At 47.4% G+C, this 27,138-nt stretch overlaps 42 non-coding genes across 42 annotated transcripts; all 42 read right to left on the bottom strand.

The window, feature by feature from the left end:
- Window positions 1–58: 58 nt before the first annotated feature.
- Window positions 59–131, bottom strand: TRNAA-AGC (transfer RNA alanine (anticodon AGC)). Its single transcript has one exon. It is a non-coding gene; the product is annotated as a tRNA-Ala (tRNA).
- Window positions 132–870: 739 nt separating this feature from the next.
- Window positions 871–969, bottom strand: TRNAY-GUA (transfer RNA tyrosine (anticodon GUA)). Its single transcript has 2 exons — window positions 933–969; window positions 871–906 (listed from the first exon to the last, which is right to left on the bottom strand). It is a non-coding gene; the product is annotated as a tRNA-Tyr (tRNA).
- Window positions 970–1,075: 106 nt separating this feature from the next.
- Window positions 1,076–1,148, bottom strand: TRNAA-AGC (transfer RNA alanine (anticodon AGC)). The gene has a single exon. It is a non-coding gene; the product is annotated as a tRNA-Ala (tRNA).
- A 739-nt stretch (window positions 1,149–1,887) lies between these two features.
- Window positions 1,888–1,986, bottom strand: TRNAY-GUA (transfer RNA tyrosine (anticodon GUA)). Its single transcript has 2 exons — window positions 1,950–1,986; window positions 1,888–1,923 (listed from the first exon to the last, which is right to left on the bottom strand). It is a non-coding gene; the product is annotated as a tRNA-Tyr (tRNA).
- Window positions 1,987–2,092: 106 nt separating this feature from the next.
- On the bottom strand, window positions 2,093–2,165 carry TRNAA-AGC (transfer RNA alanine (anticodon AGC)). The gene has a single exon. It is a non-coding gene; the product is annotated as a tRNA-Ala (tRNA).
- Window positions 2,166–2,904: 739 nt separating this feature from the next.
- TRNAY-GUA (transfer RNA tyrosine (anticodon GUA)) lies at window positions 2,905–3,003 on the bottom strand. Its single transcript has 2 exons — window positions 2,967–3,003; window positions 2,905–2,940 (listed from the first exon to the last, which is right to left on the bottom strand). It is a non-coding gene; the product is annotated as a tRNA-Tyr (tRNA).
- A 106-nt stretch (window positions 3,004–3,109) lies between these two features.
- TRNAA-AGC (transfer RNA alanine (anticodon AGC)) lies at window positions 3,110–3,182 on the bottom strand. The gene has a single exon. It is a non-coding gene; the product is annotated as a tRNA-Ala (tRNA).
- A 944-nt stretch (window positions 3,183–4,126) lies between these two features.
- Window positions 4,127–4,199, bottom strand: TRNAA-AGC (transfer RNA alanine (anticodon AGC)). The gene has a single exon. It is a non-coding gene; the product is annotated as a tRNA-Ala (tRNA).
- A 739-nt stretch (window positions 4,200–4,938) lies between these two features.
- On the bottom strand, window positions 4,939–5,037 carry TRNAY-GUA (transfer RNA tyrosine (anticodon GUA)). The gene is made up of 2 exons: window positions 5,001–5,037; window positions 4,939–4,974 (listed from the first exon to the last, which is right to left on the bottom strand). It is a non-coding gene; the product is annotated as a tRNA-Tyr (tRNA).
- A 106-nt stretch (window positions 5,038–5,143) lies between these two features.
- TRNAA-AGC (transfer RNA alanine (anticodon AGC)) lies at window positions 5,144–5,216 on the bottom strand. The gene has a single exon. It is a non-coding gene; the product is annotated as a tRNA-Ala (tRNA).
- A 739-nt stretch (window positions 5,217–5,955) lies between these two features.
- On the bottom strand, window positions 5,956–6,054 carry TRNAY-GUA (transfer RNA tyrosine (anticodon GUA)). Its single transcript has 2 exons — window positions 6,018–6,054; window positions 5,956–5,991 (listed from the first exon to the last, which is right to left on the bottom strand). It is a non-coding gene; the product is annotated as a tRNA-Tyr (tRNA).
- Window positions 6,055–6,160: 106 nt separating this feature from the next.
- On the bottom strand, window positions 6,161–6,233 carry TRNAA-AGC (transfer RNA alanine (anticodon AGC)). Its single transcript has one exon. It is a non-coding gene; the product is annotated as a tRNA-Ala (tRNA).
- Window positions 6,234–6,972: 739 nt separating this feature from the next.
- TRNAY-GUA (transfer RNA tyrosine (anticodon GUA)) lies at window positions 6,973–7,071 on the bottom strand. Its single transcript has 2 exons — window positions 7,035–7,071; window positions 6,973–7,008 (listed from the first exon to the last, which is right to left on the bottom strand). It is a non-coding gene; the product is annotated as a tRNA-Tyr (tRNA).
- Window positions 7,072–7,177: 106 nt separating this feature from the next.
- Window positions 7,178–7,250, bottom strand: TRNAA-AGC (transfer RNA alanine (anticodon AGC)). Its single transcript has one exon. It is a non-coding gene; the product is annotated as a tRNA-Ala (tRNA).
- A 739-nt stretch (window positions 7,251–7,989) lies between these two features.
- TRNAY-GUA (transfer RNA tyrosine (anticodon GUA)) lies at window positions 7,990–8,088 on the bottom strand. The gene is made up of 2 exons: window positions 8,052–8,088; window positions 7,990–8,025 (listed from the first exon to the last, which is right to left on the bottom strand). It is a non-coding gene; the product is annotated as a tRNA-Tyr (tRNA).
- Window positions 8,089–8,194: 106 nt separating this feature from the next.
- Window positions 8,195–8,267, bottom strand: TRNAA-AGC (transfer RNA alanine (anticodon AGC)). Its single transcript has one exon. It is a non-coding gene; the product is annotated as a tRNA-Ala (tRNA).
- A 739-nt stretch (window positions 8,268–9,006) lies between these two features.
- Window positions 9,007–9,105, bottom strand: TRNAY-GUA (transfer RNA tyrosine (anticodon GUA)). Its single transcript has 2 exons — window positions 9,069–9,105; window positions 9,007–9,042 (listed from the first exon to the last, which is right to left on the bottom strand). It is a non-coding gene; the product is annotated as a tRNA-Tyr (tRNA).
- A 106-nt stretch (window positions 9,106–9,211) lies between these two features.
- TRNAA-AGC (transfer RNA alanine (anticodon AGC)) lies at window positions 9,212–9,284 on the bottom strand. The gene has a single exon. It is a non-coding gene; the product is annotated as a tRNA-Ala (tRNA).
- A 2,374-nt stretch (window positions 9,285–11,658) lies between these two features.
- Window positions 11,659–11,731, bottom strand: TRNAA-AGC (transfer RNA alanine (anticodon AGC)). The gene has a single exon. It is a non-coding gene; the product is annotated as a tRNA-Ala (tRNA).
- Window positions 11,732–12,469: 738 nt separating this feature from the next.
- TRNAY-GUA (transfer RNA tyrosine (anticodon GUA)) lies at window positions 12,470–12,568 on the bottom strand. The gene is made up of 2 exons: window positions 12,532–12,568; window positions 12,470–12,505 (listed from the first exon to the last, which is right to left on the bottom strand). It is a non-coding gene; the product is annotated as a tRNA-Tyr (tRNA).
- A 106-nt stretch (window positions 12,569–12,674) lies between these two features.
- TRNAA-AGC (transfer RNA alanine (anticodon AGC)) lies at window positions 12,675–12,747 on the bottom strand. The gene has a single exon. It is a non-coding gene; the product is annotated as a tRNA-Ala (tRNA).
- A 738-nt stretch (window positions 12,748–13,485) lies between these two features.
- Window positions 13,486–13,584, bottom strand: TRNAY-GUA (transfer RNA tyrosine (anticodon GUA)). The gene is made up of 2 exons: window positions 13,548–13,584; window positions 13,486–13,521 (listed from the first exon to the last, which is right to left on the bottom strand). It is a non-coding gene; the product is annotated as a tRNA-Tyr (tRNA).
- Window positions 13,585–13,690: 106 nt separating this feature from the next.
- On the bottom strand, window positions 13,691–13,763 carry TRNAA-AGC (transfer RNA alanine (anticodon AGC)). The gene has a single exon. It is a non-coding gene; the product is annotated as a tRNA-Ala (tRNA).
- A 739-nt stretch (window positions 13,764–14,502) lies between these two features.
- Window positions 14,503–14,601, bottom strand: TRNAY-GUA (transfer RNA tyrosine (anticodon GUA)). The gene is made up of 2 exons: window positions 14,565–14,601; window positions 14,503–14,538 (listed from the first exon to the last, which is right to left on the bottom strand). It is a non-coding gene; the product is annotated as a tRNA-Tyr (tRNA).
- Window positions 14,602–14,707: 106 nt separating this feature from the next.
- Window positions 14,708–14,780, bottom strand: TRNAA-AGC (transfer RNA alanine (anticodon AGC)). The gene has a single exon. It is a non-coding gene; the product is annotated as a tRNA-Ala (tRNA).
- A 739-nt stretch (window positions 14,781–15,519) lies between these two features.
- TRNAY-GUA (transfer RNA tyrosine (anticodon GUA)) lies at window positions 15,520–15,618 on the bottom strand. Its single transcript has 2 exons — window positions 15,582–15,618; window positions 15,520–15,555 (listed from the first exon to the last, which is right to left on the bottom strand). It is a non-coding gene; the product is annotated as a tRNA-Tyr (tRNA).
- Window positions 15,619–15,724: 106 nt separating this feature from the next.
- TRNAA-AGC (transfer RNA alanine (anticodon AGC)) lies at window positions 15,725–15,797 on the bottom strand. Its single transcript has one exon. It is a non-coding gene; the product is annotated as a tRNA-Ala (tRNA).
- A 739-nt stretch (window positions 15,798–16,536) lies between these two features.
- On the bottom strand, window positions 16,537–16,635 carry TRNAY-GUA (transfer RNA tyrosine (anticodon GUA)). Its single transcript has 2 exons — window positions 16,599–16,635; window positions 16,537–16,572 (listed from the first exon to the last, which is right to left on the bottom strand). It is a non-coding gene; the product is annotated as a tRNA-Tyr (tRNA).
- Window positions 16,636–18,983: 2,348 nt separating this feature from the next.
- On the bottom strand, window positions 18,984–19,082 carry TRNAY-GUA (transfer RNA tyrosine (anticodon GUA)). The gene is made up of 2 exons: window positions 19,046–19,082; window positions 18,984–19,019 (listed from the first exon to the last, which is right to left on the bottom strand). It is a non-coding gene; the product is annotated as a tRNA-Tyr (tRNA).
- A 106-nt stretch (window positions 19,083–19,188) lies between these two features.
- Window positions 19,189–19,261, bottom strand: TRNAA-AGC (transfer RNA alanine (anticodon AGC)). The gene has a single exon. It is a non-coding gene; the product is annotated as a tRNA-Ala (tRNA).
- Window positions 19,262–19,999: 738 nt separating this feature from the next.
- On the bottom strand, window positions 20,000–20,098 carry TRNAY-GUA (transfer RNA tyrosine (anticodon GUA)). The gene is made up of 2 exons: window positions 20,062–20,098; window positions 20,000–20,035 (listed from the first exon to the last, which is right to left on the bottom strand). It is a non-coding gene; the product is annotated as a tRNA-Tyr (tRNA).
- Window positions 20,099–21,015: 917 nt separating this feature from the next.
- Window positions 21,016–21,114, bottom strand: TRNAY-GUA (transfer RNA tyrosine (anticodon GUA)). Its single transcript has 2 exons — window positions 21,078–21,114; window positions 21,016–21,051 (listed from the first exon to the last, which is right to left on the bottom strand). It is a non-coding gene; the product is annotated as a tRNA-Tyr (tRNA).
- A 106-nt stretch (window positions 21,115–21,220) lies between these two features.
- On the bottom strand, window positions 21,221–21,293 carry TRNAA-AGC (transfer RNA alanine (anticodon AGC)). Its single transcript has one exon. It is a non-coding gene; the product is annotated as a tRNA-Ala (tRNA).
- A 739-nt stretch (window positions 21,294–22,032) lies between these two features.
- TRNAY-GUA (transfer RNA tyrosine (anticodon GUA)) lies at window positions 22,033–22,131 on the bottom strand. Its single transcript has 2 exons — window positions 22,095–22,131; window positions 22,033–22,068 (listed from the first exon to the last, which is right to left on the bottom strand). It is a non-coding gene; the product is annotated as a tRNA-Tyr (tRNA).
- A 918-nt stretch (window positions 22,132–23,049) lies between these two features.
- On the bottom strand, window positions 23,050–23,148 carry TRNAY-GUA (transfer RNA tyrosine (anticodon GUA)). Its single transcript has 2 exons — window positions 23,112–23,148; window positions 23,050–23,085 (listed from the first exon to the last, which is right to left on the bottom strand). It is a non-coding gene; the product is annotated as a tRNA-Tyr (tRNA).
- A 106-nt stretch (window positions 23,149–23,254) lies between these two features.
- Window positions 23,255–23,327, bottom strand: TRNAA-AGC (transfer RNA alanine (anticodon AGC)). Its single transcript has one exon. It is a non-coding gene; the product is annotated as a tRNA-Ala (tRNA).
- A 739-nt stretch (window positions 23,328–24,066) lies between these two features.
- On the bottom strand, window positions 24,067–24,165 carry TRNAY-GUA (transfer RNA tyrosine (anticodon GUA)). Its single transcript has 2 exons — window positions 24,129–24,165; window positions 24,067–24,102 (listed from the first exon to the last, which is right to left on the bottom strand). It is a non-coding gene; the product is annotated as a tRNA-Tyr (tRNA).
- Window positions 24,166–24,271: 106 nt separating this feature from the next.
- Window positions 24,272–24,344, bottom strand: TRNAA-AGC (transfer RNA alanine (anticodon AGC)). Its single transcript has one exon. It is a non-coding gene; the product is annotated as a tRNA-Ala (tRNA).
- A 739-nt stretch (window positions 24,345–25,083) lies between these two features.
- Window positions 25,084–25,182, bottom strand: TRNAY-GUA (transfer RNA tyrosine (anticodon GUA)). Its single transcript has 2 exons — window positions 25,146–25,182; window positions 25,084–25,119 (listed from the first exon to the last, which is right to left on the bottom strand). It is a non-coding gene; the product is annotated as a tRNA-Tyr (tRNA).
- A 106-nt stretch (window positions 25,183–25,288) lies between these two features.
- TRNAA-AGC (transfer RNA alanine (anticodon AGC)) lies at window positions 25,289–25,361 on the bottom strand. Its single transcript has one exon. It is a non-coding gene; the product is annotated as a tRNA-Ala (tRNA).
- Window positions 25,362–26,099: 738 nt separating this feature from the next.
- Window positions 26,100–26,198, bottom strand: TRNAY-GUA (transfer RNA tyrosine (anticodon GUA)). The gene is made up of 2 exons: window positions 26,162–26,198; window positions 26,100–26,135 (listed from the first exon to the last, which is right to left on the bottom strand). It is a non-coding gene; the product is annotated as a tRNA-Tyr (tRNA).
- Window positions 26,199–26,304: 106 nt separating this feature from the next.
- Window positions 26,305–26,377, bottom strand: TRNAA-AGC (transfer RNA alanine (anticodon AGC)). Its single transcript has one exon. It is a non-coding gene; the product is annotated as a tRNA-Ala (tRNA).
- Window positions 26,378–27,138: the final 761 nt, after the last annotated feature.

Genomic DNA, 27,138 nt, shown 5'->3' with positions numbered 1-27,138 from the left:
CGGAAGGTGCAAAAAATGAGTGTTTGTCTCTGGGGTTCAAGATGGAAAAGCATGTGTGTGGAGGATGCGGGCATCGATCCCGCTACCTCTCGCATGCTAAGCGAGCGCTCTACCATTTGAGCTAATCCCCCATCTATACACATCTGCGCAAGCGACGCGGGCGGATGAGCGGAACTGCGATGTCAGAGTTAACGATGGAACGCCACACAGTTTCATTGGAATGGAGGACTGTGTATTTTACAACATTTCTTTTGTCTTCACAGAGTGTTGAGCAAGGGGTCAACAAAAAGTAGGAATTTTAGAAAGGTGTGATACAACCGGTAAAAAGTAATCAGACTCCCAAAAGTGGAAGCAGACAAAACGGGTCGCTAGAGGTATTAAGTCAAATACAAAGCACTTTGTCTTCAAACAAAGTAGTGGGCTGCTGCCAATAAGGGTCGCTACTGACTTTAGTTCTTCTCCAATGACCTAGTAGATGGAATGGAAAGTGGGAGAAAGCACTCTTGCCCTGGTTGCTTTTTTTTTGTGCTCTGGACTGAGGTGCAGTGAGGCTAAAAAGGGGGAACTTGATGGCCACTGAGCTATGAAAGGATACCCCACAAGAGTCTTTTTTGGCCTTTGATCCTCAACCCTACCCAGCTGAACTCTGTAACTCTTTCTAGCAAGCTGCCCGACTCCCCTTTTTTAATTGAGTCAGGGTAACAGTAATAGGTAATTACCCTGGCAGGTAGAAGCCCAAAAATGGTTTGCCAGAGATGTGGGCCGTTTTCCACTAAAGCGGTGGAGTAAGGAAGACGCTGTTGTATCATGGGATGCAAACGGGAAAGGGTCAACAAGAAAGACGGTGTGTTATCAACGTGATGTAAAAGTTCCTTCGAGCCGGAATCGAACCAGCGACCTAAGGATTACAGTTTTCTCAACATTTTGTCAATCTACAGTCCTCCGCTCTACCAGCTGAGCTATCGAAGGATACCCCAGCTAAGGTTTTGCCAGCCTTTGATCCTCATTCCTAGCAAGCGGAAGGTGCAGAAAATGAGTGTTTGTCTCTGGGGTTCAAGATGGAAAAGCATGTGCGTGGAGGATGCGGGCATCGATCCCGCTACCTCTCGCATGCTAAGCGAGCGCTCTACCATTTGAGCTAATCCCCCATCTATACACATCTGCGCAAGAGACGCGGGCGGATGAGCGGAACTGCGATGTCAGAGTTAACGATGGAACGCCACACAGTTTCATTGGAATGGAGGACTGTGTATTTTACAACATTTCTTTTGTCTTCACAGAGTGTTGAGCAAGGGGTCAACAAAAAGTAGGAATTTTAGAAAGGTGTGATACAACCGGTAAAAAGTAATCAGACTCCCAAAAGTGGAAGCAGACAAAACGGGTCGCTAGAGGTATTAAGTCAAATACAAAGCACTTTGTCTTCAAACAAAGTAGTGGGCTGCTGCCAATAAGGGTCGCTACTGACTTTAGTTCTTCTCCAATGCCCTAGTAGATGAAATGGAAAGTGGGAGATAGCACTCTTGCCCTTGTTGCTTTTTTTTTGTGCTCTGGACTGAGGTGCAGTGAGGCTAAAAAGGGGGAACTTGATGACCACTGAGCTATGAAAGGATACCCCACAAGAGTCTTTTTTGGCCTTTGATCCTCAACCCTACCCAGCTGAACTCTGTAACTCTTTCTAGCAAGCTGCCCGACTCCCCTTTTTTAATTGAGTCAGGGTAACAGTAATAGGTAATTACCCTGGCAGGTAGAAGCCCAAAAATGGTTTGCCAGAGATGTGGGCCGTTTTCCACTAAAGCGGTGGAGTAAGGAAGACGCTGTTGTATCATGGGATGCAAACGGGAAAGGGTCAACAAGAAAGACGGTGTGTTATCAACGTGACGTAAAAGTTCCTTCGAGCCGGAATCGAACCAGCGACCTAAGGATTACAGTTTTCTCAACATTTTGTCAATCTACAGTCCTCCGCTCTACCAGCTGAGCTATCGAAGGATACCCCAGCTAAGGTTTTGCCAGCCTTTGATCCTCATTCCTAGCGAGCGGAAGGTGCAGAAAATGAGTGTTTGTCTCTGGGGTTCAAGATGGAAAAGCATGTGTGTGGAGGATGCGGGCATCGATCCCGCTACCTCTCGCATGCTAAGCGAGCGCTCTACCATTTGAGCTAATCCCCCATCTATACACATCTGCGCAAGAGACGCGGGCGGATGAGCGGAACTGCGATGTCAGAGTTAACGATGGAACGCCACACAGTTTCATTGGAATGGAGGACTGTGTATTTTACAACATTTCTTTTGTCTTCACAGAGTGTTGAGCAAGGGGTCAACAAAAAGTAGGAATTTTAGAAAGGTGTGATACAACCGGTAAAAAGTAAGCAGACTCCCAAAAGTGGAAGCAGACAAAACGGGTCGCTAGAGGTATTAAGTCAAATACAAAGCACTTTGTCTTCAAACAAAGTAGTGGGCTGCTGCCAATAAGGGACGCTACTGACTTTAGTTCTTCTCCAATGCCCTAGTAGATGAAATGGAAAGTGGGAGATAGCACTCTTGCCCTTGTTGCTTTTTTTTTGTGCCCTGGACTGAGGTGCAGTGAGGCTAAAAAGGGGGAACTTGATGGCCACTGAGCTATGAAAGGATACCCCACAAGAGTCTTTTTTGGCCTTTGATCCTCAACCCTACCCAGCTGAACTCTGTAACTCTTTCTAGCAAGCTGCCCGACTCCCCTTTTTTAATTGAGTCAGGGTAACAGTAATAGGTAATTACCCTGGCAGGTAGAAGCCCAAAAATGGTTTGCCAGAGATGTGGGCCGTTTTCCACTAAAGCGGTGGAGTAAGGAAGACGCTGTTGTATCATGGGATGCAAACGGGAAAGGGTCAACAAGAAAGACGGTGTGTTATCAACGTGACGTAAAAGTTCCTTCGAGCCGGAATCGAACCAGCGACCTAAGGATTACAGTTTTCTCAACATTTTGTCAATCTACAGTCCTCCGCTCTACCAGCTGAGCTATCGAAGGATACCCGAGCTAAGGTTTTGCCAGCCTTTGATCCTCATTCCTAGCGAGCGGAAGGTGCAGAAAATGAGTGTTTGTCTCTGGGGTTCAAGATGGAAAAGCATGTGTGTGGAGGATGCGGGCATCGATCCCGCTACCTCTCGCATGCTAAGCGAGCGCTCTACCATTTGAGCTAATCCCCCATCTATACACATCTGCGCAAGAGACGCGGGCGGATGAGCGGAACTGCGATGTCAGAGTTAACGATGGAACGCCACACAGTTTCATTGGAATGGAGGACTGTGTATTTTACAACATTTCTTTTGTCTTCACAGAGTGTTGAGCAAGGGGTCAACAAAAAGTAGGAATTTTAGAAAGGTGTGATACAACCGGTAAAAAGTAAGCAGACTCCCAAAAGTGGAAGCAGACAAAACGGGTCGCTAGAGGTATTAAGTCAAATACAAAGCACTTTGTCTTCAAACAAAGTAGTGGGCTGCTGCCAATAAGGGTCGCTACTGACTTTAGTTCTTCTCCAATGACCTAGTAGATGGAATGGAAAGTGGGAGATAGCACTCTTGCCCTTGTTGCTTTTTTTTTGTGCTCTGGACTGAGGTGCAGTGAGGCTAAAAAGGGGGAACTTGATGGCCACTGAGCTATGAAAGGATACCCCACAAGAGTCTTTTTTGGCCTTTGATCCTCAACCCTACCCAGCTGAACTCTGTAACTCTTTCTAGCAAGCTGCCCGACTCCCCTTTTTTAATTGAGTCAGGGTAACAGTAATAGGTAATTACCCTGGCAGGTAGAAGCCCAAAAATGGTTTGCCAGAGATGTGGGCCGTTTTCCACTAAAGCGGTGGAGTAAGGAAGACGCTGTTGTATCATGGGATGCAAACGGGAAAGGGTCAACAAGAAAGACGGTGTGTTATCAACGTGACGTAAAAGTTCCTTCGAGCCGGAATCGAACCAGCGACTTAAGGAATACAGTTTTCTCAACATTTTGTCAATCTACAGTCCTCCGCTCTACCAGCTGAGCTATCGAGGGATACCCCAGCTAAGGTTTTGCCAGCCTTTGATCCTCATTCCTAGCGAGCGGAAGGTGCAGAAAATGAGTGTTTGTCTCTGGGGTTCAAGATGGAAAAGCATGTGTGTGGAGGATGCGGGCATCGATCCCGCTATCTCTCGCATGCTAAGCGAGCGCTCTACCATTTGAGCTAATCCCCCATCTATACACATCTGTGCAAGAGACGCGGGCGGATGAGCGGAACTGCGATGTCAGAGTTACCGATGGAACGCCACACAGTTTCATTGGAATGGAGGACTGTGTATTTTACAACATTTCTTTTGTCTTCACAGAGTGTTGAGCAAGGGGTCAACAAAAAGTAGGAATTTTAGAAAGGTGTGATACAACCGGTAAAAAGTAATCAGACTCCCAAAAGTGGAAGCAGACAAAACGGGTCGCTAGAGGTATTAAGTCAAATACAAAGCACTTTGTCTTCAAACAAAGTAGTGGGCTGCTGCCAATAAGGGTCGCTACTGACTTTAGTTCTTCTCCAATGCCCTAGTAGATGAAATGGAAAGTGGGAGATAGCACTCTTGCCCTTGTTGCTTTTTTTTTGTGCTCTGGACTGAGGTGCAGTGAGGCTAAAAAGGGGGAACTTGATGACCACTGAGCTATGAAAGGATACCCCACAAGAGTCTTTTTTGGCCTTTGATCCTCAACCCTACCCAGCTGAACTCTGTAACTCTTTCTAGCAAGCTGCCCGACTCCCCTTTTTTAATTGAGTCAGGGTAACAGTAATAGGTAATTACCCTGGCAGGTAGAAGCCCAAAAATGGTTTGCCAGAGATGTGGGCCGTTTTCCACTAAAGCGGTGGAGTAAGGAAGACGCTGTTGTATCATGGGATGCAAACGGGAAAGGGTCAACAAGAAAGACGGTGTGTTATCAACGTGACGTAAAAGTTCCTTCGAGCCGGAATCGAACCAGCGACCTAAGGATTACAGTTTTTTCAACATTTTGTCAATCTACAGTCCTCCGCTCTACCAGCTGAGCTATCAAAGGATACCCGAGCTAAGGTTTTGCCAGCCTTTGATCCTCATTCCTAGCGAGCGGAAGGTGCAAAAAATGAGTGTTTGTCTCTGGGGTTCAAGATGGAAAAGCATGTGTGTGGAGGATGCGGGCATCGATCCCGCTACCTCTCGCATGCTAAGCGAGCGCTCTACCATTTGAGCTAATCCCCCATCTATACACATCTGCGCAAGCGACGCGGGCGGATGAGCGGAACTGCGATGTCAGAGTTAACGATGGAACGCCACACAGTTTCATTGGAATGGAGGACTGTGTATTTTACAACATTTCTTTTGTCTTCACAGAGTGTTGAGCAAGGGGTCAACAAAAAGTAGGAATTTTAGAAAGGTGTGATACAACCGGTAAAAAGTAATCAGACTCCCAAAAGTGGAAGCAGACAAAACGGGTCGCTAGAGGTATTAAGTCAAATACAAAGCACTTTGTCTTCAAACAAAGTAGTGGGCTGCTGCCAATAAGGGTCGCTACTGACTTTAGTTCTTCTCCAATGACCTAGTAGATGGAATGGAAAGTGGGAGAAAGCACTCTTGCCCTGGTTGCTTTTTTTTTGTGCTCTGGACTGAGGTGCAGTGAGGCTAAAAAGGGGGAACTTGATGGCCACTGAGCTATGAAAGGATACCCCACAAGAGTCTTTTTTGGCCTTTGATCCTCAACCCTACCCAGCTGAACTCTGTAACTCTTTCTAGCAAGCTGCCCGACTCCCCTTTTTTAATTGAGTCAGGGTAACAGTAATAGGTAATTACCCTGGCAGGTAGAAGCCCAAAAATGGTTTGCCAGAGATGTGGGCCGTTTTCCACTAAAGCGGTGGAGTAAGGAAGACGCTGTTGTATCATGGGATGCAAACGGGAAAGGGTCAACAAGAAAGACGGTGTGTTATCAACGTGATGTAAAAGTTCCTTCGAGCCGGAATCGAACCAGCGACCTAAGGATTACAGTTTTCTCAACATTTTGTCAATCTACAGTCCTCCGCTCTACCAGCTGAGCTATCGAAGGATACCCCAGCTAAGGTTTTGCCAGCCTTTGATCCTCATTCCTAGCGAGCGGAAGGTGCAGAAAATGAGTGTTTGTCTCTGGGGTTCAAGATGGAAAAGCATGTGTGTGGAGGATGCGGGCATCGATCCCGCTACCTCTCGCATGCTAAGCGAGCGCTCTACCATTTGAGCTAATCCCCCATCTATACACATCAGCGCAAGAGACGCGGGCGGATGAGCGGAACTGCGATGTCAGAGTTAACGATGGAACGCCACACAGTTTCATTGGAATGGAGGACTGTGTATTTTACAACATTTCTTTTGTCTTCACAGAGTGTTGAGCAAGGGGTCAACAAAAAGTAGGAATTTTAGAAAGGTGTGATACAACCGGTAAAAAGTAATCAGACTCCCAAAAGTGGAAGCAGACAAAACGGGTCGCTAGAGGTATTAAGTCAAATACAAAGCACTTTGTCTTCAAACAAAGTAGTGGGCTGCTGCCAATAAGGGACGCTACTGACTTTAGTTCTTCTCCAATGCCCTAGTAGATGAAATGGAAAGTGGGAGATAGCACTCTTGCCCTTGTTGCTTTTTTTTTGTGCCCTGGACTGAGGTGCAGTGAGGCTAAAAAGGGGGAACTTGATGGCCACTGAGCTATGAAAGGATACCCCACAAGAGTCTTTTTTGGCCTTTGATCCTCAACCCTACCCAGCTGAACTCTGTAACTCTTTCTAGCAAGCTGCCCGACTCCCCTTTTTTAATTGAGTCAGGGTAACAGTAATAGGTAATTACCCTGGCAGGTAGAAGCCCAAAAATGGTTTGCCAGAGATGTGGGCCGTTTTCCACTAAAGCGGTGGAGTAAGGAAGACGCTGTTGTATCATGGGATGCAAACGGGAAAGGGTCAACAAGAAAGACGGTGTGTTATCAACGTGACGTAAAAGTTCCTTCAAGCCGGAATCGAACCAGCGACCTAAGGATTACAGTTTTCTCAACATTTTGTCAATCTACAGTCCTCCGCTCTACCAGCTGAGCTATCGAAGGATAACCGAGCTAAGGTTTTGCCAGCCTTTGATCCTCATTCCTAGCGAGCGGAAGGTGCAGAAAATGAGTGTTTGTCTCTGGGGTTCAAGATGGAAAAGCATGTGTGTGGAGGATGCGGGCATCGATCCCGCTACCTCTCGCATGCTAAGCGAGCGCTCTACCATTTGAGCTAATCCCCCATCTATACACATCTGCGCAAGCGACGCGGGCGGATGAGCGGAACTGCGATGTCAGAGTTAACGATGGAACGCCACACAGTTTCATTGGAATGGAGGACTGTGTATTTTACAACATTTCTTTTGTCTTCACAGAGTGTTGAGCAAGGGGTCAACAAAAAGTAGGAATTTTAGAAAGGTGTGATACAACCGGTAAAAAGTAATCAGACTCCCAAAAGTGGAAGCAGACAAAACGGGTCGCTAGAGGTATTAAGTCAAATACAAAGCACTTTGTCTTCAAACAAAGTAGTGGGCTGCTGCCAATAAGGGTCGCTACTGACTTTAGTTCTTCTCCAATGACCTAGTAGATGGAATGGAAAGTGGGAGAAAGCACTCTTGCCCTGGTTGCTTTTTTTTTGTGCTCTGGACTGAGGTGCAGTGAGGCTAAAAAGGGGGAACTTGATGGCCACTGAGCTATGAAAGGATACCCCACAAGAGTCTTTTTTGGCCTTTGATCCTCAACCCTACCCAGCTGAACTCTGTAACTCTTTCTAGCAAGCTGCCCGACTCCCCTTTTTTAATTGAGTCAGGGTAACAGTAATAGGTAATTACCCTGGCAGGTAGAAGCCCAAAAATGGTTTGCCAGAGATGTGGGCCGTTTTCCACTAAAGCGGTGGAGTAAGGAAGACGCTGTTGTATCATGGGATGCAAACGGGAAAGGGTCAACAAGAAAGACGGTGTGTTATCAACGTGATGTAAAAGTTCCTTCGAGCCGGAATCGAACCAGCGACCTAAGGATTACAGTTTTCTCAACATTTTGTCAATCTACAGTCCTCCGCTCTACCAGCTGAGCTATCGAAGGATACCCCAGCTAAGGTTTTGCCAGCCTTTGATCCTCATTCCTAGCGAGCGGAAGGTGCAGAAAATGAGTGTTTGTCTCTGGGGTTCAAGATGGAAAAGCATGTGTGTGGAGGATGCGGGCATCGATCCCGCTACCTCTCGCATGCTAAGCGAGCGCTCTACCATTTGAGCTAATCCCCCATCTATACACATCAGCGCAAGAGACGCGGGCGGATGAGCGGAACTGCGATGTCAGAGTTAACGATGGAACGCCACACAGTTTCATTGGAATGGAGGACTGTGTATTTTACAACATTTCTTTTGTCTTCACAGAGTGTTGAGCAAGGGGTCAACAAAAAGTAGGAATTTTAGAAAGGTGTGATACAACCGGTAAAAAGTAATCAGACTCCCAAAAGTGGAAGCAGACAAAACGGGTCGCTAGAGGTATTAAGTCAAATACAAAGCACTTTGTCTTCAAACAAAGTAGTGGGCTGCTGCCAATAAGGGACGCTACTGACTTTACTTCTTCTCCAATGCCCTAGTAGATGAAATGGAAAGTGGGAGATAGCACTCTTGCCCTTGTTGCTTTTTTTTTGTGCCCTGGACTGAGGTGCAGTGAGGCTAAAAAGGGGGAACTTGATGGCCACTGAGCTATGAAAGGATACCCCACAAGAGTCTTTTTTGGCCTTTGATCCTCAACCCTACCCAGCTGAACTCTGTAACTCTTTCTAGCAAGCTGCCCGACTCCCCTTTTTTAATTGAGTCAGGGTAACAGTAATAGGTAATTACCCTGGCAGGTAGAAGCCCAAAAATGGTTTGCCAGAGATGTGGGCCGTTTTCCACTAAAGCGGTGGAGTAAGGAAGACGCTGTTGTATCATGGGATGCAAACGGGAAAGGGTCAACAAGAAAGACGGTGTGTTATCAACGTGACGTAAAAGTTCCTTCGAGCCGGAATCGAACCAGCAACCTAAGGATTACAGTTTTCTCAACATTTTGTCAATCTACAGTCCTCCGCTCTACCAGCTGAGCTATCGAAGGATACCCCAGCTAAGGTTTTGCCAGCCTTTGATCCTCATTCCTAGCGAGCGGAAGGTGCAGAAAATGAGTGTTTGTCTCTGGGGTTCAAGATGGAAAAGCATGTGTGTGGAGGATGCGGGCATCGATCCCGCTACCTCTCGCATGCTAAGCGAGCGCTCTACCATTTGAGCTAATCCCCCATCTATACACATCTGCGCAAGCGACGCGGGCGGATGAGCGGAACTGCGATGTCAGAGTTAACGATGGAACGCCACACAGTTTCATTGGAATGGAGGACTGTGTAGTTTACAACATTTCTTTTGTCTTCACAGAGTGTTGAGCAAGGGGTCAACAAAAGGTAGGAATTTTAAAAAGGTGTGATACAACCGGTAAAAAGTAATCAGACTCCCAAAAGTGGAAGCAGACAAAACGGGTCGCTAGAGGTATTAAGTCAAATACAAAGCACTTTGTCTTCAAACAAAGTAGTGGGCTGCTGCCAATAAGGGTCGCTACTGACTTTAGTTCTTCTCCAATGACCTAGTAGATGGAATGGAAAGTGGGAGAAAGCACTCTTGCCCTTGTTGCTTTTTTTTGTGCTCTGGACTGAGGTGCAGTGAGGCTAAAAAGGGGGAACTTGATGGCCACTGAGCTATGAAAGGATACCCCACAAGAGTCTTTTTTGGCCTTTGATCCTCAACCCTACCCAGCTGAACTCTGTAACTCTTTCTAGCAAGCTGCCCGACTCCCCTTTTTTAATTGAGTCAGGGTAACAGTAATAGGTACCGTATTTTTCGGACTATAAGACGCACTTTTTCTCCCCCAAAAGTGGGGTGAAAAAGTTGGTGCGTCTTATACTCCGAATACTACTTTTTTTTTACTTCCCATGTCCCCTGTCCTTTGGCCCACCTGTTCTGCTGTGCCACCTCCTTAGTCCTCTGCAGTGTTGATACCCCCGCACCCTCAGTCCTCTCCAATGTCGCTGTTCCCCGCCCCTCTAGAGAGTGGCCACCATCCTGTCCCCTCCGGCGTCCATTACATGCCTGAGATGACGGCTGCAAACGTTTTCGTCAGGCTACATCCCCTCCGGCGTCCATTAAATATCGGAGGTGAAAGCTGCAAAAGTATTCTTCAGGCTATGTCCCCTCCGGCCATTACATACCGGACATGACCGCTGTACCCAGAAGTGGCTACGGAACTAGTAGCCTCACAACTTTAAAAAAGATCGGCGAATCAGGCGGAGGGGCGCTGCCCCAGACCGCCAATCACAGCTCTCCCTGCTCTCTCCTCCTTGCTGATAGGAGCCGCGGTCTTTCGGGCGGGACAAGTCTCGGCATTGGGGCCAATCACTGCTGTCCGTGCATGGAGTGCAGTGATTGGCCCCAATGCCGAGACTTGTCCCGCCCGAAAGACCGCGGCTCCTATCGGCAAGGAGGAGAGAGCAGCGAGAGCTGTGATTGGCGGTCTGGGGCAGCGCCCCTCCTCCTGATTCGCCAATCTTTTTCAAAGTTGTGAGGCTACTAGTTCCGTAGCCACTTCTGGGTAACCGCGCAGCGGTCATGTCCGGTATGTAATGGCCGGAAGGGACATAGCCTGAATACTTTTGCAGCTTTCACCTCCGATATTTAATGGATGCCGGAGGGGACGTAGCCTGAACAAAACATTTGCAGCCGTCATCTCAGGCATGTAATGGATGCCGAGGGGACAGGATGGTGGCCACTCTCTAAAGGGGCGGGGAACAGCGACATTGGAGAGGACTGAGGGTGCGGGGGTATCAACACTGCAGAGGACTAAGGAGGTGGCACAGCGGACATCAGAGGGAACAGGGGGACAGGCACTCCAACACACAGGGATACTGGAAGGCAGGATGACACGGGTATGGAGGACACAGGAGGATAAGAGACATGGGGACAGAGGACACAGGGCTACATAGAGGCAAAGAGGACATCAGGACACATGGGCATAGAGCACACAGGGGGACAAAGGACACAGGGGGACAAAGGACACAGGACAGAGAATAAAGGAGGACACAGGGAGACACAAGAGGTATCAGAAAGGCACAAGAGGAACAATCATTGTGGGAGGGAAGGTATAGAAGACACAACGGCACTATGGATGCACCAGGTTCAATATAATTTTTTTTCCCTTAATTTTTGTCCTCTAAACCTAGGTGCGTCTTATAGTCCGGTGCGTCTTATAGTCCGAAAAATACGGTAATTACCCTGGCAGGTAGAAGCCCAAAAATGGTTTGCCAGAGATGTGGGCCGTTTTCCACTAAAGCGGTGGAGTAAGGAAGACGCTGTTGTATCATGGGATGCAAACGGGAAAGGGTCAACAAGAAAGCTGGTGTGTTATCAACGTGACGTAAAAGTTCCTTTAAGCCGGAATCGAACCAGCGACCTAAGGATTACAGTTTTCTCAACATTTTGTCAATCTACAGTCCTCCGCTCTACCAGCTGAGCTATCGAAGGATACCCCAGCTAAGGTTTTGCCAGCCTTTGATCCTCATTCCTAGCGAGCGGAAGGTGCAGAAAATGAGTGTTTGTCTCTGGGGTTCAAGATGGAAAAGCATGTGTGTGGAGGATGCGGGCATCGATCCCGCTACCTCTCGCATGCTAAGCGAGCGCTCTACCATTTGAGCTAATCCCCCATCTATACACATCTGCGCAAGCGACGCGGGCGGATGAGCGGAACTGCGATGTCAGAGTTAACGATGGAACGCCACACAGTTTCATTGGAATGGAGGACTGTGTATTTTACAACATTTCTTTTGTCTTCACAGAGTGTTGAGCAAGGGGTCAACAAAAAGTAGGAATTTTAAAAAGGTGTGATACAACCGGTAAAAAGTAATCAGACTCCCAAAAGTGGAAGCAGACAAAACGGGTCGCTAGAGGTATTAAGTCAAATACAAAGCACTTTGTCTTCAAACAAAGTAGTGGGCTGCTGCCAATAAGGGTCGCTACTGACTTTAGTTCTTCTCCAATGACCTAGTAGATGGAATGGAAAGTGGGAGAAAGCACTCTTGCCCTTGTTGCTTTTTTTTGTGCTCTGGACTGAGGTGCAGTGAGGCTAAAAAGGGGGAACTTGATGGCCACTGAGCTATGAAAGGATACCCCACAAGAGTCTTTTTTGGCCTTTGATCCTCAACCCTACCCAGCTGAACTCTGTAACTCTTTCTAGCAAGCTGCCCGACTCCCCTTTTTTAATTGAGTCAGGGTAACAGTAATAGGTAATTACCCTGGCAGGTAGAAGCCCAAAAATGGTTTGCCAGAGATGTGGGCCGTTTCCCACTAAAGCGGTGGAGTAAGGAAGACGCTGTTGTATCATGGGATGCAAACGGGAAAGGGTCAACAAGAAAGACGGTGTGTTATCAACGTGACGTAAAAGTTCCTTCGAGCCGGAATCGAACCAGCGACCTAAGGATTACAGTTTTCTCAACATTTTGTCAATCTACAGTCCTCCGCTCTACCAGCTGAGCTATCGAAGGATACCCCAGCTAAGGTTTTGCCAGCCTTTGATCCTCATTCCTAGCGAGCGGAAGGTGCAGAAAATGAGTGTTTGTCTCTGGGGTTCAAGATAAAAAAGCATGTGTGTGGAGGATGCGGGCATCGATCCCACTACCTCTCGCATGCTAAGCGAGCGCTCTACCATTTGAGCTAATCCCCCATCTATACACATCTGCGCAAGAGACGCGGGCGGATGAGCGGAACTGCGATGTCAGAGTTAACGATGGAACGCCACACAGTTTCATTGGAATGGAGGACTGTGTATTTTACAACATTTCTTTTGTCTTCACAGAGTGTTGAGCAAGGGGTCAACAAAAAGTAGGAATTTTAGAAAGGTGTGATACAACCGGTAAAAAGTAATCAGACTACCAAAAGTGGAAGCAGACAAAACGGGTCGCTAGAGGTATTAAGTCAAATACAAAGCACTTTGTCTTCAAACAAAGTAGTGGGCTGCTGCCAATAAGGGTCGCTACTGACTTTAGTTCTTCTCCAATGACCTAGTAGATGGAATGGAAAGTGGGAGAAAGCACTCTTGCCCTTGTTGCTTTTTTTTGTGCTCTGGACTGAGGTGCAGTGAGGCTAAAAAGGGGGAACTTGATGGCCACTGAGCTATGAAAGGATACCCCACAAGAGTCTTTTTTGGCCTTTGATCCTCAACCCTACCCAGCTGAACTCTGTAACTCTTTCTAGCAAGCTGCCCGACTCCCCTTTTTTAATTGAGTCAGGGTAACAGTAATAGGTAATTACCCTGGCAGGTAGAAGCCCAAAAATGGTTTGCCAGAGATGTGGGCCGTTTTCCACTAAAGCGGTGGAGTAAGGAAGACGCTGTTGTATCATGGGATGCAAACGGGAAAGGGTCAACAAGAAAGACGGTGTGTTATCAACGTGACGTAAAAGTTCCTTCGAGCCGGAATCGAACCAGCGACCTAAGGATTACAGTTTTCTCAACATTTTGTCAATCTACAGTCCTCCGCTCTACCAGCTGAGCTATCGAAGGATACCCGAGCTAAGGTTTTGCCAGCCTTTGATCCTCATTCCTAGCGAGCGGAAGGTGCAGAAAATGAGTGTTTGTCTCTGGGGTTCAAGATGGAAAAGCATGTGTGTGGAGGATGCGGGCATCGATCCCGCTACCTCTCGCATGCTAAGCGAGCGCTCTACCATTTGAGCTAATCCCCCATCTATACACATCTGCGCAAGCGACGCGGGCGGATGAGCGGAACTGCGATGTCAGAGTTAACGATGGAACGCCACACAGTTTCATTGGAATGGAGGACTGTGTATTTTACAACATTTCTTTTGTCTTCACAGAGTGTTGAGCAAGGGGTCAACAAAAAGTAGGAATTTTAGAAAGGTGTGATACAACCGGTAAAAAGTAATCAGACTCCCAAAAGTGGAAGCAGACAAAACGGGTCGCTAGAGGTATTAAGTCAAATACAAAGCACTTTGTCTTCAAACAAAGTAGTGGGCTGCTGCCAATAAGGGTCGCTACTGACTTTAGTTCTTCTCCAATGACCTAGTAGATGGAATGGAAAGTGGGAGAAAGCACTCTTGCCCTGGTTGCTTTTTTTTTGTGCTCTGGACTGAGGTGCAGTGAGGCTAAAAAGGGGGAACTTGATGGCCACTGAGCTATGAAAGGATACCCCACAAGAGTCTTTTTTGGCCTTTGATCCTCAACCCTACCCAGCTGAACTCTGTAACTCTTTCTAGCAAGCTGCCCGACTCCCCTTTTTTAATTGAGTCAGGGTAACAGTAATAGGTAATTACCCTGGCAGGTAGAAGCCCAAAAATGGTTTGCCAGAGATGTGGGCCGTTTTCCACTAAAGCGGTGGAGTAAGGAAGACGCTGTTGTATCATGGGATGCAAACGGGAAAGGGTCAACAAGAAAGACGGTGTGTTATCAACGTGACGTAAAAGTTCCTTCGAGCCGGAATCGAACCAGCGACCTAAGGATTACAGTTTTCTCAACATTTTGTCAATCTACAGTCCTCCGCTCTACCAGCTGAGCTATCGAAGGATACCCCAGCTAAGGTTTTGCCAGCCTTTGATCCTCATTCCTAGCGAGCGGAAGGTGCAGAAAATGAGTGTTTGTCTCTGGGGTTCAAGATGGAAAAGCATGTGTGTGGAGGATGCGGGCATCGATCCCGCTACCTCTCGCATGCTAAGCGAGCGCTCTACCATTTGAGCTAATCCCCCATCTATACACATCTGCGCAAGCGACGCGGGCGGATGAGCGGAACTGCGATGTCAGAGTTAACGATGGAACGCCACACAGTTTCATTGGAATGGAGGACTGTGTATTTTACAACATTTCTTTTGTCTTCACAGAGTGTTGAGCAAGGGGTCAACAAAAAGTAGGAATTTTAGAAAGGTGTGATACAACCGGTAAAAAGTAATCAGACTCCCAAAAGTGGAAGCAGACAAAACGGGTCGCTAGAGGTATTAAGTCAAATACAAAGCACTTTGTCTTCAAACAAAGTAGTGGGCTGCTGCCAATAAGGGACGCTACTGACTTTAGTTCTTCTCCAATGCCCTAGTAGATGAAATGGAAAGTGGGAGATAGCACTCTTGCCCTTGTTGCTTTTTTTTTGTGCCCTGGACTGAGGTGCAGTGAGGCTAAAAAGGGGGAACTTGATGGCCACTGAGCTATGAAAGGATACCCCACAAGAGTCTTTTTTGGCCTTTGATCCTCAACCCTACCCAGCTGAACTCTGTAACTCTTTCTAGCAAGCTGCCCGACTCCCCTTTTTTAATTGAGTCAGGGTAACAGTAATAGGTAATTACCCTGGCAGGTAGAAGCCCAAAAATGGTTTGCCAGAGATGTGGGCCGTTTTCCACTAAAGCGGTGGAGTAAGGAAGACGCTGTTGTATCATGGGATGCAAACGGGAAAGGGTCAACAAGAAAGACGGTGTGTTATCAACGTGACGTAAAAGTTCCTTCGAGCCGGAATCGAACCAGCGACCTAAGGATTACAGTTTTCTCAACATTTTGTCAATCTACAGTCCTCCGCTCTACCAGCTGAGCTATCGAAGGATACCCAAGCTAAGGTTTTGCCAGCCTTTGATCCTCATTCCTAGCGAGCGGAAGGTGCAGAAAATGAGTGTTTGTCTCTGGGGTTCAAGATGGAAAAGCATGTGTGTGGAGGATGCGGGCATCGATCCCGCTACCTCTCGCATGCTAAGCGAGCGCTCTACCATTTGAGCTAATCCCCCATCTATACACATCTGCGCAAGCGACGCGGGCGGATGAGCGGAACTGCGATGTCAGAGTTAACGATGGAACGCCACACAGTTTCATTGGAATGGAGGACTGTGTATTTTACAACATTTCTTTTGTCTTCACAGAGTGTTGAGCAAGGGGTCAACAAAAAGTAGGAATTTTAGAAAGGTGTGATACAACCGGTAAAAAGTAATCAGACTCCCAAAAGTGGAAGCAGACAAAACGGGTCGCTAGAGGTATTAAGTCAAATACAAAGCACTTTGTCTTCAAACAAAGTAGTGGGCTGCTGCCAATAAGGGTCGCTACTGACTTTAGTTCTTCTCCAATGACCTAGTAGATGGAATGGAAAGTGGGAGAAAGCACTCTTGCCCTGGTTGCTTTTTTTTTGTGCTCTGGACTGAGGTGCAGTGAGGCTAAAAAGGGGGAACTTGATGGCCACTGAGCTATGAAAGGATACCCCACAAGAGTCTTTTTTGGCCTTTGATCCTCAACCCTACCCAGCTGAACTCTGTAACTCTTTCTAGCAAGCTGCCCGACTCCCCTTTTTTAATTGAGTCAGGGTAACAGTAATAGGTAATTACCCTGGCAGGTAGAAGCCCAAAAATGGTTTGCCAGAGATGTGGGCCGTTTTCCACTAAAGCGGTGGAGTAAGGAAGACGCTGTTGTATCATGGGATGCAAACGGGAAAGGGTCAACAAGAAAGACGGTGTGTTATCAACGTGATGTAAAAGTTCCTTCGAGCCGGAATCGAACCAGCGACCTAAGGATTACAGTTTTCTCAACATTTTGTCAATCTACAGTCCTCCGCTCTACCAGCTGAGCTATCGAAGGATACCCCAGCTAAGGTTTTGCCAGCCTTTGATCCTCATTCCTAGCGAGCGGAAGGTGCAGAAAATGAGTGTTTGTCTCTGGGGTTCAAGATGGAAAAGCATGTGTGTGGAGGATGAGGGCATCGATCCCGCTACCTCTCGCATGCTAAGCGAGCGCTCTACCATTTGAGCTAATCCCCCATCTATACACATCTGCGCAAGAGACGCGGGCGGATGAGCGGAACTGCGATGTCAGAGTTAACGATGGAACGCCACACAGTTTCATTGGAATGGAGGACTGTGTATTTTACAACATTTCTTTTGTCTTCACAGAGTGTTGAGCAAGGGGTCAACAAAAAGTAGGAATTTTAAAAAGGTGTGATACAACCGGTAAAAAGTAATCAGACTCCCAAAAGTGGAAGCAGACAAAACGGGTCGCTAGAGGTATTAAGTCAAATACAAAGCACTTTGTCTTCAAACAAAGTAGTGGGCTGCTGCCAATAAGGGTCGCTACTGACTTTAGTTCTTCTCCAATGACCTAGTAGATGGAATGGAAAGTGGGAGAAAGCACTCTTGCCCTTGTTGCTTTTTTTTGTGCTCTGGACTGAGGTGCAGTGAGGCTAAAAAGGGGGAACTTGATGGCCACTGAGCTATGAAAGGATACCCCACAAGAGTCTTTTTTGGCCTTTGATCCTCAACCCTACCCAGCTGAACTCTGTAACTCTTTCTAGCAAGCTGCCCGACTCCCCTTTTTTAATTGAGTCAGGGTAACAGTAATAGGTACCGTATTTTTCGGACTATAAGACGCACTTTTTCTCCCCCAAAAGTGGGGTGAAAAAGTTGGTGCGTCTTATACTCCGAATACTACTTTTTTTTTACTTCCCATGTCCCCTGTCCTTTGGCCCACCTGTTCTGCTGTGCCACCTCCTTAGTCCTCTGCAGTGTTGATACCCCCGCACCCTCAGTCCTCTCCAATGTCGCTGTTCCCCGCCCCTCTAGAGAGTGGCCACCATCCTGTCCCCTCCGGCGTCCATTACATGCCTGAGATGACGGCTGCAAACGTTTTCGTCAGGCTACATCCCCTCCGGCGTCCATTAAATATCGGAGGTGAAAGCTGCAAAAGTATTCTTCAGGCTATGTCCCCTCCGGCCATTACATACCGGACATGACCGCTGTACCCAGAAGTGGCTACGGAACTAGTAGCCTCACAACTTTAAAAAAGATCGGCGAATCAGGCGGAGGGGCGCTGCCCCAGACCGCCAATCACAGCTCTCCCTGCTCTCTCCTCCTTGCTGATAGGAGCCGCGGTCTTTCGGGCGGGACAAGTCTCGGCATTGGGGCCAATCACTGCTGTCCGTGCATGGAGTGCAGTGATTGGCCCCAATGCCGAGACTTGTCCCGCCCGAAAGACCGCGGCTCCTATCGGCAAGGAGGAGAGAGCAGCGAGAGCTGTGATTGGCGGTCTGGGGCAGCGCCCCTCCTCCTGATTCGCCAATCTTTTTCAAAGTTGTGAGGCTACTAGTTCCGTAGCCACTTCTGGGTAACCGCGCAGCGGTCATGTCCGGTATGTAATGGCCGGAAGGGACATAGCCTGAATACTTTTGCAGCTTTCACCTCCGATATTTAATGGACGCCGGAGGGGACGTAGCCTGAACAAAACATTTGCAGCCGTCATCTCAGGCATGTAATGGATGCCGAGGGGACAGGATGGTGGCCACTCTCTAAAGGGGCGGGGAACAGCGACATTGGAGAGGACTGAGGGTGCGGGGGTATCAACACTGCAGAGGACTAAGGAGGTGGCACAGCGGACATCAGAGGGAACAGGGGGACAGGCACTCCAACACACAGGGATACTGGAAGGCAGGATGACACGGGTATGGAGGACACAGGAGGATAAGAGACATGGGGACAGAGGACACAGGGCTACATAGAGGCAAAGAGGACATCAGGACACATGGGCATAGAGCACACAGGGGGACAAAGGACACAGGGGGACAAAGGACACAGGACAGAGAATAAAGGAGGACACAGGGAGACACAAGAGGTATCAGAAAGGCACAAGAGGAACAATCATTGTGGGAGGGAAGGTATAGAAGACACAACGGCACTATGGATGCACCAGGTTCAATATAATTTTTTTTCCCTTAATTTTTGTCCTCTAAACCTAGGTGCGTCTTATAGTCCGGTGCGTCTTATAGTCCGAAAAATACGGTAATTACCCTGGCAGGTAGAAGCCCAAAAATGGTTTGCCAGAGATGTGGGCCGTTTTCCACTAAAGCGGTGGAGTAAGGAAGACGCTGTTGTATCATGGGATGCAAACGGGAAAGGGTCAACAAGAAAGCTGGTGTGTTATCAACGTGACGTAAAAGTTCCTTCAAGCCGGAATCGAACCAGCGACCTAAGGATTACAGTTTTCTCAACATTTTGTCAATCTACAGTCCTCCGCTCTACCAGCTGAGCTATCGAAGGATACCCCAGCTAAGGTTTTGCCAGCCTTTGATCCTCATTCCTAGCGAGCGGAAGGTGCAGAAAATGAGTGTTTGTCTCTGGGGTTCAAGATGGAAAAGCATGTGTGTGGAGGATGCGGGCATCGATCCCGCTACCTCTCGCATGCTAAGCGAGCGCTCTACCATTTGAGCTAATCCCCCATCTATACACATCTGCGCAAGCGACGCGGGCGGATGAGCGGAACTGCGATGTCAGAGTTAACGATGGAACGCCACACAGTTTCATTGGAATGGAGGACTGTGTATTTTACAACATTTCTTTTGTCTTCACAGAGTGTTGAGCAAGGGGTCAACAAAAAGTAGGAATTTTAAAAAGGTGTGATACAACCGGTAAAAAGTAATCAGACTCCCAAAAGTGGAAGCAGACAAAACGGGTCGCTAGAGGTATTAAGTCAAATACAAAGCACTTTGTCTTCAAACAAAGTAGTGGGCTGCTGCCAATAAGGGTCGCTACTGACTTTAGTTCTTCTCCAATGACCTAGTAGATGGAATGGAAAGTGGGAGAAAGCACTCTTGCCCTTGTTGCTTTTTTTTGTGCTCTGGACTGAGGTGCAGTGAGGCTAAAAAGGGGGAACTTGATGGCCACTGAGCTATGAAAGGATACCCCACAAGAGTCTTTTTTGGCCTTTGATCCTCAACCCTACCCAGCTGAACTCTGTAACTCTTTCTAGCAAGCTGCCCGACTCCCCTTTTTTAATTGAGTCAGGGTAACAGTAATAGGTAATTACCCTGGCAGGTAGAAGCCCAAAAATGGTTTGCCAGAGATGTGGGCCGTTTCCCACTAAAGCGGTGGAGTAAGGAAGACGCTGTTGTATCATGGGATGCAAACGGGAAAGGGTCAACAAGAAAGACGGTGTGTTATCAACGTGACGTAAAAGTTCCTTCGAGCCGGAATCGAACCAGCGACCTAAGGATTACAGTTTTCTCAACATTTTGTCAATCTACAGTCCTCCGCTCTACCAGCTGAGCTATCGAAGGATACCCCAGCTAAGGTTTTGCCAGCCTTTGATCCTCATTCCTAGCGAGCGGAAGGTGCAGAAAATGAGTGTTTGTCTCTGGGGTTCAAGATAAAAAAGCATGTGTGTGGAGGATGCAGGCATCGATCCCACTACCTCTCGCATGCTAAGCGAGCGCTCTACCATTTGAGCTAATCCCCCATCTATACACATCTGCGCAAGAGACGCGGGCGGATGAGCGGAACTGCGATGTCAGAGTTAACGATGGAACGCCACACAGTTTCATTGGAATGGAGGACTGTGTATTTTACAACATTTCTTTTGTCTTCACAGAGTGTTGAGCAAGGGGTCAACAAAAAGTAGGAATTTTAGAAAGGTGTGATACAACCGGTAAAAAGTAATCAGACTCCCAAAAGTGGAAGCAGACAAAACGGGTCGCTAGAGGTATTAAGTCAAATACAAAGCACTTTGTCTTCAAACAAAGTAGTGGGCTGCTGCCAATAAGGGTCGCTACTGACTTTAGTTCTTCTCCAATGACCTAGTAGATGGAATGGAAAGTGGGAGAAAGCACTCTTGCCCTTGTTGCTTTTTTTTGTGCTCTGGACTGAGGTGCAGTGAGGCTAAAAAGGGGGAACTTGATGGCCACTGAGCTATGAAAGGATACCCCACAAGAGTCTTTTTTGGCCTTTGATCCTCAACCCTACCCAGCTGAACTCTGTAACTCTTTCTAGCAAGCTGCCCGACTCCCCTTTTTTAATTGAGTCAGGGTAACAGTAATAGGTAATTACCCTGGCAGGTAGAAGCCCAAAAATGGTTTGCCAGAGATGTGGGCCGTTTTCCACTAAAGCGGTGGAGTAAGGAAGACGCTGTTGTATCATGGGATGCAAACGGGAAAGGGTCAACAAGAAAGACGGTGTGTTATCAACGTGACGTAAAAGTTCCTTCGAGCCGGAATTGAACCAGCGACCTAAGGATTACAGTTTTCTCAACATTTTGTCAATCTACAGTCCTCCGCTCTACCAGCTGAGCTATCGAAGGATACCCCAGCTAAGGTATTGCCAGCCTTTGATCCTCATTCCTAGCGAGCGGAAGGTGCAGAAAATGAGTGTTTGTCTCTGGGGTTCAAGATGGAAAAGCATGTGTGTGGAGGATGCGGGCATCGATCCCGCTACCTCTCGCATGCTAAGCGAGCGCTCTACCATTTGAGCTAATCCCCCATCTATACACATCTGCGCAAGAGACGCGGGCGGATGAGTGGAACTGCGATGTCAGAGTTAACGATGGAACGCCACACAATTTCATTGGAATGGAGGACTGTGTATTTTACAACATTTCTTTTGTCTTCACAGAGTGTTGAGCAAGGGGTCAACAAAAAGTAGGAATTTTAGAAAGGTGTGATACAACCGGTAAAAAGTAAGCAGACTCCCAAAAGTGGAAGCAGACAAAACGGGTCGCTAGAGGTATTAAGTCAAATACAAAGCACTTTGTCTTCAAACAAAGTAGTGGGCTGCTGCCAATAAGGGTCGCTACTGACTTTAGTTCTTCTCCAATGACCTAGTAGATGGAATGGAAAGTGGGAGATAGCACTCTTGCCCTTGTTGCTTTTTTTTTGTGCTCTGGACTGAGGTGCAGTGAGGCTAAAAAGGGGGAACTTGATGGCCACTGAGCTATGAAAGGATACCCCACAAGAGTCTTTTTTGACCTTTGATCCTCAACCCTACCCAGCTGAACTCTGTAACTCTTTCTAGCAAGCTGCCCGACTCCCCTTTTTTAATTGAGTCAGGGTAACAGTAATAGGTAATTACCCTGGCAGGTAGAAGCCCAAAAATGGTTTGCCAGAGATGTGGGCCGTTTTCCACTAAAGCGGTGGAGTAAGGAAGACGCTGTTGTATCATGGGATGCAAACGGGAAAGGGTCAACAAGAAAGACGGTGTGTTATCAACGTGACGTAAAAGTTCCTTCGAGCCGGAATCGAACCAGCAACCTAAGGATTACAGTTTTCTCAACATTTTGTCAATCTACAGTCCTCCGCTCTACCAGCTGAGCTATCGAAGGATACCCCAGCTAAGGTTTTGCCAGCCTTTAATCCTCATTCCTAGCGAGCGGAAGGTGCAGAAAATGAATGTTTGTCTCTGGGGTTCAAGATGGAAAAGCATATGTGTGGAGGATGCGGGCATCGATCCCGCTACCTCTCGCATGCTCAGCGAGCGCTCTACCATTTGAGCTAATCTCCCATCTATACACATCTGCGCAAGAGACGCGGGCGGATGAGCGGAACTGCGATGTCAGAGTTAACGATGGAACGCCACACAGTTTCATTGGAATGGAGGACTGTGTATTTTACAACATTTCTTTTGTCTTCACAGAGTGTTGAGCAAGGGGTCAACAAAAAGTAGGAATTTTAGAAAGGTGTGATACAACCGGTAAAAAGTAATCAGACTCCCAAAAGTGGAAGCAGACAAAACGGGTCGCTAGAGGTATTAAGTCAAATACAAAGCACTTTGTCTTCAAACAAAGTAGTGGGCTGCTGCCAATAAGGGTCGCTACTGACTTTAGTTCTTCTCCAATGCCCTAGTAGATGAAATGGAAAGTGGGAGATAGCACTCTTGCCCTTGTTGCTTTTTTTTTGTGCTCTGGACTGAGGTGCAGTGAGGCTAAAAAGGGGGAACTTGATGACCACTGAGCTATGAAAGGATACCCCACAAGAGTCTTTTTTGGCCTTTGATCCTCAACCCTACCCAGCTGAACTCTGTAACTCTTTCTAGCAAGCTGCCCGACTCCCCTTTTTTAATTGAGTCAGGGTAACAGTAATAGGTAATTACCCTGGCAGGTAGAAGCCCAAAAATGGTTTGCCAGAGATGTGGGCCGTTTTCCACTAAAGCGGTGGAGTAAGGAAGACGCTGTTGTATCATGGGATGCAAACGGGAAAGGGTCAACAAGAAAGACGGTGTGTTATCAACGTGACGTAAAAGTTCCTTCGAGCCGGAATCGAACCAGCGACCTAAGGATTACAGTTTTCTCAACATTTTGTCAATCTACAGTCCTCCGCTCTACCAGCTGAGCTATCGAAGGATACCCGAGCTAAGGTTTTGCCAGCCTTTGATCCTCATTCCTAGCGAGCGGAAGGTGCAGAAAATGAGTGTTTGTCTCTGGGGTTCAAGATGGAAAAGCATGTGTGTGGAGGATGCGGGCATCGATCCCGCTACCTCTCGCATGCTAAGCGAGCGCTCTACCATTTGAGCTAATCCCCCATCTATACACATCTGCGCAAGCGACGCGGGCGGATGAGCGGAACTGCGATGTCAGAGTTAACGATGGAACGCCACACAGTTTCATTGGAATGGAGGACTGTGTATTTTACAACATTTCTTTTGTCTTCACAGAGTGTTGAGCAAGGGGTCAACAAAAAGTAGGAATTTTAGAAAGGTGTGATACAACCGGTAAAAAGTAATCAGACTCCCAAAAGTGGAAGCAGACAAAACGGGTCGCTAGAGGTATTAAGTCAAATACAAAGCACTTTGTCTTCAAACAAAGTAGTGGGCTGCTGCCAATAAGGGTCGCTACTGACTTTAGTTCTTCTCCAATGACCTAGTAGATGGAATGGAAAGTGGGAGAAAGCACTCTTGCCCTGGTTGCTTTTTTTTTGTGCTCTGGACTGAGGTGCAGTGAGGCTAAAAAGGGGGAACTTGATGGCCACTGAGCTATGAAAGGATACCCCACAAGAGTCTTTTTTGGCCTTTGATCCTCAACCCTACCCAGCTGAACTCTGTAACTCTTTCTAGCAAGCTGCCCGACTCCCCTTTTTTAATTGAGTCAGGGTAACAGTAATAGGTAATTACCCTGGCAGGTAGAAGCCCAAAAATGGTTTGCCAGAGATGTGGGCCGTTTTCCACTAAAGCGGTGGAGTAAGGAAGACGCTGTTGTATCATGGGATGCAAACGGGAAAGGGTCAACAAGAAAGACGGTGTGTTATCAACGTGATGTAAAAGTTCCTTCGAGCCGGAATCGAACCAGCGACCTAAGGATTACAGTTTTCTCAACATTTTGTCAATCTACAGTCCTCCGCTCTACCAGCTGAGCTATCGAAGGATACCCCAGCTAAGGTTTTGCCAGCCTTTGATCCTCATTCCTAGCGAGCGGAAGGTGCAGAAAATGATTGTTTGTCTCTGGGGTTCAAGATGGAAAAGCATGTGTGTGGAGGATGCGGGCATCGATCCCGCTACCTCTCGCATGCTAAGCGAGCGCTCTACCATTTGAGCTAATCCCCCATCTATACACATCTGCGCAAGAGACGCGGGCGGATGAGCGGAACTGCGATGTCAGAGTTAACGATGGAACGCCACACAGTTTCATTGGAATGGAGGACTGTGTATTTTACAACATTTCTTTTGTCTTCACAGAGTGTTGAGCAAGGGGTCAACAAAAAGTAGGAATTTTAGAAAGGTGTGATACAACCGGTAAAAAGTAATCAGACTCCCAAAAGTGGAAGCAGACAAAATGGGTCGCTAGAGGTATTAAGTCAAATACAAAGCACTTTGTCTTCAAACAAAGTAGTGGGCTGCTGCCAATAAGGGACACTACTGACTTTAGTTCTTCTCCAATGCCCTAGTAGATGAAATGGAAAGTGGGAGATAGCACTCTTGCCCTTGTTGCTTTTTTTTTGTGCTCTGGACTGAGGTGCAGTGAGGCTAAAAAGGGGGAACTTGATGGCCACTGAGCTATGAAAGGATACCCCACAAGAGTCTTTTTTGGCCTTTGATCCTCAACCCTACCCAGCTGAACTCTGTAACTCTTTCTAGCAAGCTGCCCGACTCCCCTTTTTTAATTGAGTCAGGGTAACAGTAATAGGTAATTACCCTGGCAGGTAGAAGCCCAAAAATGGTTTGCCAGAGATGTGGGCCGTTTTCCACTAAAGCGGTGGAGTAAGGAAGACGCTGTTGTATCATGGGATGCAAACGGGAAAGGGTCAACAAGAAAGACGGTGTGTTATCAACGTGACGTAAAAGTTCCTTCGAGCCGGAATCGAACCAGCGACCTAAGGATTACAGTTTTCTCAACATTTTGTCAATCTACAGTCCTCCGCTCTACCAGCTGAGCTATCGAAGGATACCCCAGCTAAGGTTTTGCCAGCCTTTGATCCTCATTCCTAGCGAGCGGAAGGTGCAGAAAATGAGTGTTTGTCTCTGGGGTTCAAGATGGAAAAGCATGTGTGTGGAGGATGCGGGCATCGATCCCGCTACCTCTCGCATGCTAAGCGAGCGCTCTACCATTTGAGCTAATCCCCCATCTATACACATCTGCGCAAGCGACGCGGGCGGATGAGCGGAACTGCGATGTCAGAGTTAACGATGGAACGCCACACAGTTTCATTGGAATGGAGGACTGTGTATTTTACAACATTTCTTTTGTCTTCACAGAGTGTTGAGCAAGGGGTCAACAAAAAGTAGGAATTTTAAAAAGGTGTGATACAACCGGTAAAAAGTAATCAGACTCCCAAAAGTGGAAGCAGACAAAACGGGTCGCTAGAGGTATTAAGTCAAATACAAAGCACTTTGTCTTCAAACAAAGTAGTGGGCTGCTGCCAATAAGGGTCGCTACTGACTTTAGTTCTTCTCCAATGACCTAGTAGATGGAATGGAAAGTGGGAGAAAGCACTCTTGCCCTTGTTGCTTTTTTTTGTGCTCTGGACTGAGGTGCAGTGAGGCTAAAAAGGGGGAACTTGATGGCCACTGAGCTATGAAAGGATACCCCACAAGAGTCTTTTTTGGCCTTTGATCCTCAACCCTACCCAGCTGAACTCTGTAACTCTTTCTAGCAAGCTGCCCGACTCCCCTTTTTTAATTGAGTCAGGGTAACAGTAATAGGTAATTACCCTGGCAGGTAGAAGCCCAAAAATGGTTTGCCAGAGATGTGGGCCGTTTTCCACTAAAGCGGTGGAGTAAGGAAGACGCTGTTGTATCATGGGATGCAAACGGGAAAGGGTCAACAAGAAAGCTGGTGTGTTATCAACGTGACGTAAAAGTTCCTTCAAGCCGGAATCGAACCAGCGACCTAAGGATTACAGTTTTCTCAACATTTTGTCAATCTACAGTCCTCCGCTCTACCAGCTGAGCTATCGAAGGATACCCCAGCTAAGGTTTTGCCAGCCTTTGATCCTCATTCCTAGCGAGCGGAAGGTGCAGAAAATGAGTGTTTGTCTCTGGGGTTCAAGATGGAAAAGCATGTGTGTGGAGGATGCGGGCATCGATCCCGCTACATCTCGCATGCTAAGCGAGCGCTCTACCATTTGAGCTAATCCCCCATCTATACACATCTGCGCAAGAGACGCGGGCGGATGAGCGGAACTGCGATGTCAGAGTTAACGATGGAACGCCACACAGTTTCATTGGAATGGAGGACTGTGTATTTTACAACATTTCTTTTGTCTTCACAGAGTGTTGAGCAAGGGGTCAACAAAAAGTAGGAATTTTAGAAAGGTGTGATACAACCGGTAAAAAGTAATCAGACTCCCAAAAGTGGAAGCAGACAAAACGGGTCGCTAGAGGTATTAAGTCAAATACAAAGCACTTTGTCTTCAAACAAAGTAGTGGGCTGCTGCCAATAAGGGTCGCTACTGACTTTAGTTCTTCTCCAATGCCCTAGTAGATGAAATGGAAAGTGGGAGATAGCACTCTTGCCCTTGTTGCTTTTTTTTGTGCTCTGGACTGAGGTGCAGTGAGGCTAAAAAGGGGGAACTTGATGGCCACTGAGCTATGAAAGGATACCCCACAAGAGTCTTTTTTGGCCTTTGATCCTCAACCCTACCCAGCTGAACTCTGTAACTCTTTCTAGCAAGCTGCCCGACTCCCCTTTTTTAATTGAGTCAGGGTAACAGTAATAGGTAATTACCCTGGCAGGTAGAAGCCCAAAAATGGTTTGCCAGAGATGTGGGCCGTTTTCCACTAAAGCGGTGGAGTAAGGAAGACGCTGTTGTATCATGGGATGCAAACGGGAAAGGGTCAACAAGAAAGACGGTGTGTTATCAACGTGACGTAAAAGTTCCTTTGAGCCGGAATCGAACCA

This window comes from Hyperolius riggenbachi, chromosome 4, assembly GCF_040937935.1.
Source record: "Hyperolius riggenbachi isolate aHypRig1 chromosome 4, aHypRig1.pri, whole genome shotgun sequence".
Classification (NCBI taxonomy): domain Eukaryota; kingdom Metazoa; phylum Chordata; class Amphibia; order Anura; family Hyperoliidae; genus Hyperolius; species Hyperolius riggenbachi.
Note: the sequence above shows the minus strand (reverse complement) of the source record. Positions and strands in the feature narration are given on the sequence as shown.